The sequence below is a fragment of the Netta rufina genome, assembly GCF_964035555.1.
Source record: "Netta rufina genome assembly, chromosome: 3".
NCBI classification, from domain to species: Eukaryota; Metazoa; Chordata; class Aves; order Anseriformes; family Anatidae; genus Netta; species Netta rufina.
This window is the reverse complement of record NC_140125.1, coordinates 42,427,736-42,433,735: the sequence shown is the minus strand read 5'-3', so window position 1 is coordinate 42,433,735 and position 6,000 is coordinate 42,427,736.

Sequence of the window (6,000 nt, the reverse complement as noted above, 5' to 3'; positions counted from 1 at the left end):
ATGCCAACAGACAGATCCAAAATTACACTGTGACTCATCCATCAGGCATTCAAACATTTTTACTTTCTTAAAATGTCTGGAGTTTGAATCATCCAAATCTCCATCAAAAGAAGAAGCAAGCAAGCACTTTCTCCTTTCTGATGAGATGTTTTGACAAGAGGCTGTGTCTTTCGCCAGCAAACGCAGAAACATGTGGCATTCAAAGGTCAGTAACAGCAGTCAGCGGTGTTTGCAACATCCTGGGTGCTGATGGGGCTGCTAACCAACTTGTCTCTACAGATTTTTACCTCTAATAGAGCCTTTCAAAGAACAAAAGCACTTTGGCTATGGTAAGGTATGTGTACATCATAATGACTTTGTACAAGCTATGTACTGTTGAAATTAATCTGTTTAGACAAGTTCTTCATCTGATTCACAGCTTAATATACCCTGAAAAGGTTTCAGCAGGGTTTTCTTAATTTCCTGTGTTTCTTTTTATTCAGGCATTGCTGATATGAAATTTTTAAGGTGAACATGGGAACAGCAGGGATCTTCATTGCTGGCATTTGTGAAACCCCACAAATGTCTTTCAGAAGTGATTTTATTTTCCAGTGCTATTCTAGAAAACAACAATAATGAGTTCACAGGGGGGTTAAAAATTTAGTGCATAGATATGGAAAGTTGGTGCTCATGTGTAATCTCACTAATATTCCTTGAGGATTTATTTTAATTCATGAGAATGTCTATCAAGTTCTTTTTCTTTCTTATTTCACTTACCTGCTGCACTGTTCATTACTGAGCTCTTTTTACCTGTGAGTAGTGAAAAATTGAGCCACAGGTGGAGAAAGCTTGTCTGAGAGGGATGGGGTTTTTATCATAAGTTTCAGTAATTGCTATATAAAATTAAATTAAAATTGGTATGAGAAGTACTGCATCCCAGTCACTGGCCTGGGGTGGGCTGTGTGGGCACCTCCACATACACCATGCACCCCAGGTTTAACAGCATTCTTACAGACCATCCACCTCCTTCAAACCAACAAAAACGGTTAATAATCAAGAACAGTGAAAAGTCTAGGCTCTCACTTACAAGCCAAAGGAAGCAAATTAACTGCTTATGTGGTTACAGTTTATTCACCTGGCTTTCCTTGAAACTAAATATAACACATCAGATTTAAGATGCTGATCCTACAGGCTCCTGCAAGCCCCTGAAGGACTGCCTAATTTCACCACAAAAACCAGTTCCATTCAGTGACTGACACAAAGCTAATGATGAGAGCAAAGCAAACAAATGTATACTTGATTGAAGCTTTATGACTTAGAAGTCGGTATTATTGAAACAAAAGTATTCAACAGGTTTATTTATACTTGATGATAATTTTGATTTAATTTCAATGCTAATTAATTCTTCAGTTCCTTCATTGCAATAGTGACTCAGTAGCTATTTGCTACAAGCCTAACAACAAATTTTAAATTATCTAGAATTGCACAATTTTTTAAAAAGTAGGTCACATATCTGATTAGAAACAAGCCAGTTCACAAAATTTTAGTATGCACACAAAGATCAAACTGTAACAAGGAAATTACTGTGCAGCTGGACATAAAAACACCCAGCCGCTCACACAGCCTGGGAGCTCATATTGTCAAATGCACCAATGGCACAAGAAGGCATACCTGAGATTCCAGGCTTAGGTTTTCAAGATTTCAGGCACTGAACCTAAAAAAGCCTTATGAATAGAAAGTGCAGGCTCTTCACATTTTTTAATACTCACCTCGAACTTTCACAAACCAGACGGTCAAATGCTGTAAAGGTGGGCATAAACAGTTGTCTTTTAATTGAACAGGTACATCATGGCTCATACACCGTGCCTCAATCCTTTCATTTACACAGCTGATTTGCATCTAACTATAGTAAAATTTTGTGGGTGTTAAATATTTAAGTTGATACCTAAAATCAGAAACCCGTTTTTTAAATTTTTGTCAATTATAATGAGCTTGACAATAAGCATTTATCTCCACAGAGTATACCTACCACATTTGTTTCAATGTCAGCTAAAACATTACAGAAAAACAAACAAACAAACAAACAAAACAAACAAACAAACAACAACAACAAAAAAAAACACTCTACCTTTTTCTACATCAGGCTGTTAATCCAGCAAAATTACTTATTACTTTTTTCAGATTTAGAGATAGACCTGCAATATAATATTTTCAGTCTTTGTTCACCATTGTTCAAAGCTAGAATATATAGGTATCTATATAAGAACTGCCAACAGGAAAGCACTGGTAGGACAGCAGATTTGCCAAGGGGTAGATTACACCATGCAACCATAAAACCCACAGGAGCATGTTTTAACCACTCTTTCTGGAATAATTTGTCCTTGTCTACTCTGGCAGTCCTATCAAACGTAGAGATAGTTCAACTGCAGTCTTTTCTGATGCTCACCAGGAACAATAAGTGATATTTTAAGATAGATCATGACTGTGGGCAAAATCCTGAACTCCCTCCTCTATGGAACACTACTAATTTCAGTGGGCAGACTGCAAATGACATTTTTAATCTAATTGTTTTGTTTTGTTTGAAAAAAAAATATATATATATATATATATATATATATATATATAGGAAATATTAAATGGCAAAGTAGATTGGCACTCTTGCTTTAGATATCAGTGTCTACCAGCACCAGGCAGCATTTCAACTTTCAAAGGAAAGTTACAGCCAATGAAAGTCATTACTACCTGCCACTGACTTGCAGGGAAAACTATTTCCACAGCATTATCTACTCAACAGTCATAAGGGTGGATGTTTTCCTTTGTGTGCTTTTGCAAAATCCACAGTTATGAATACTCACACAATAATAGCTTGAAGCTTGACTCATTGAATTGAACTGTAAGACACAAACTTTGCTGAAACAGGACATCCATTAGTATAACAATCTCTATTAGACAGCACATAAATGGTTGTCACAGTACAATAAAGTAACTTTGAATAAAAAACAATGAACTCTGAAACACCACTCCAGTGGAAACTAACCATGAAGTCTGTATAATAGTAAAGCAAACAAACAAAACTTACTGGGAGGGAACTCAGGCCATTTCTCATGTTTTCCTCTCTATCAGCCCTGTGGACCCATGAAAAGGAAAGAAAACATGATTAATGCCTCCCTGAAGTCCACCAGTCACTAGGTACCAGATTGTCTTTTCGTGCCTGTCAGTTACTAGCACAGGCTGGAGCTGAAGTTGGGACTGTCTATGTTTTGCCAAACAAAAAATGCAACAGTCCAGCTGGAGGAAGGGGAACTATAATCTATCTCTCTGCTCATCCTCCCCCTGGTCCTGACAGCTTATTCAAGAAAAGCTCAGTACTAGTAGAACATGCAACACAGAAGAGTAAATTTTATTTGAAGCAAAATATGTGACGAGTATCCCCAAGTACAGTTCAAGGCAAACAAAGAGCCCAGCAGTATTACTACTAAAATTCTCCCCTAAGTGGCATGTGGGATTCTGATTTTCTAAAATGTTATACTTAATATGAAAACCCACATGATAACAACCAGGAAACAAAGTAAGAAACTAATTTTTCAAGACCTTTGTTCAATGGGAAATGTTTAGTGCAACACAGATTGACATTTGCTCTTTTGCTGCTAAGAAGAGTGAGCTCTCTCCTGGAAGAAGAAGACATTGGCAGTTTCTTCATCCAAAAGACACATGGCAGCCACAGCCAGCAATTTCCTTTAAGTTCTCCAGACAGCCCTATGACTCCCATTGACCTGCCAGTTGTCCAGCTTCAGTGTTACTCAAAGGAAACTTCACCAGGGATGCAGAAATGGCAAACCTAAATGGGAGACACGGAGCAAGTGTCCGTCCAGATCCCACAAAATGCTGACTAATGATACCAGCATAAGCACCTGGCAAGTAAGAAGATAACCAAAGGACTAGAAGAAGACACCCAGAGGAATAACTAGGGGAATATAAAGCAAATATTTATAAACCTGTAATCAGTCGTTTACGGAATGAGATGGTCGTGGAAATAGCTGCATCCTGTCCCATGTTTTAACAAAATTCATATTTCAAAAGTCCTGTCAGAGCATTTCAGAAGTTGGCATGACATGGAGACCAGCTCTGGTTCTGAGCCCCCTGCACTCAGCTTGAGTAGTTCGGTGGCATCAGAAACACCCAGAGGCTGCTGACACCTTCATATCTATGCATGCATTCCTGTCTATTACAATACCCAGCAGTGTTTTCCTTTTGGGAAAGCAAAAAAATACTCAGGTGAACAAATGAAAGCCAGAAGACAGGAGGTAAAATATTCCAGCTATCAGTTACTTTCCAGATGACCTCTGCTAGTTATTGATGACTGTGGACCACCCCTAAGCAACCTGTAGTTTCAAAGGGAGTCACCTTATTTTCAGAGGTGACAGGTTTCAGTCACCTTATTTTCCAAAGTGACAGTATGCGTATACAGTGGCGTATGAGGAACAGTGGTGGGACTTCTACAGAAACAGTCCTAGAAAAAAAAAAATAAAAATGCTTTTGTACTCATTTTTTCTTTGCACCTTGTTAAGATGGCATAAAACTCTCTTTGTGCTGTGAGTGTCAGTAATTGCGAAGAAAATAAGTCCTGTAATCATGCTCTACAGCTCTGTTTCCTCTGTGAATCTCAAAATATTTTACAAAGGAAGAGAAATATTGCTATTCCTATTTAAAGTGGATGGTTCCCATTTCACAGATTTAGTTACCATACCACACAATCCCCTCCGGCAGCAGTAATGCTTCCTCAGTTTAGCTCTAGGTATAAAGAGGATCAGCCCAGGGATGCATTTTAACCAACATGCATGAGAGAAGCAAACACATGGCTCGGAGCATTTTGTTTCAAAGTCTGCATCTCTAGAGGACATATGAAGGTTGGAGAAGATCCCTCTCAGAGACACACACAGCCCAAACACCTGTATATTCTTTTGGGTTTATTTCATAGGATGATTTTTCTTTCCATTCTGCTCTAGCAGCACATCTTCCTGACAACTGGAAATGGTTAGAAAACAGCAGAAAAATGGGGGTGGGAGGGAAGTGAGGGAAAAAGAGAATATCTACATGCTGCTTTAAATATTTTCCAGATTTGAGGTTTAAGGGCTGGAGGAGGAGAAGGAGGGGCCTGTTTTTATAAAAAGCATGGGAATCCAAAAGTTGAAATCTTTAAATTTCCAAATGCTAAAATTCAATGGCACTAAGTCAAAACAGATGTTTCATTTTGTTTTTGCATTTTAAAAATGGATGTATATTTGAATATTGTCATTTCATAGCAAAAGATTTTGTTTTAAGAAGTGTTATAAAAAGCTCCATTTTTATTCTACTTGATTTTTTTTGAAAGCAACTTCCCAAGGGAAGTTTCAACAGGAAAAAAGAAGGGGAGTTATGACCTCCCCTACCTCCAAGCTTGAGTTTAATCCACAATGCAGACAGCTCCAGCTCACCTTGTGGTCTTTATTATGCTGTGCTCAGAAAAAGATGGACCAAAGAAGGGGTTTGGGTATTCCCTATTGGATATTATCTGATGATATAATGAATTAGGGGCATTGCAGACTTTACCTTTTACCACTTACAATTTATGGGGGAAGAATAGAATATAAAGCTGAAGAAGAGTAGAACATTTTCTTTTTAAATTTATTTATGTTGCTATGTAGAAATAGTATATTACTATAACACTATCATTTCATAGCTCTGAGGTGTCTTGGTTTGTTTTTCTTTTTCTGTCAATTATCTCAAAATGTTTAATATACTTTTTATAATCAATACTTGACATTTTGTACTTCAGCAATGATTTTTTTTTTTTTGAAAGATGGTGTTATAGTCATTGGAAGAACCTTAAAGCAGTTCATGTAGATATACATATTCAGTATATGCAAATGCACGTATAACTGTATTTTCATTTAAAATATATTTTAATACAACATACCTTTAATACAAATGCAAATAAACCCATCTTCTGAAGACTGACTTTCCTTAGCTTAACTGTTTTAT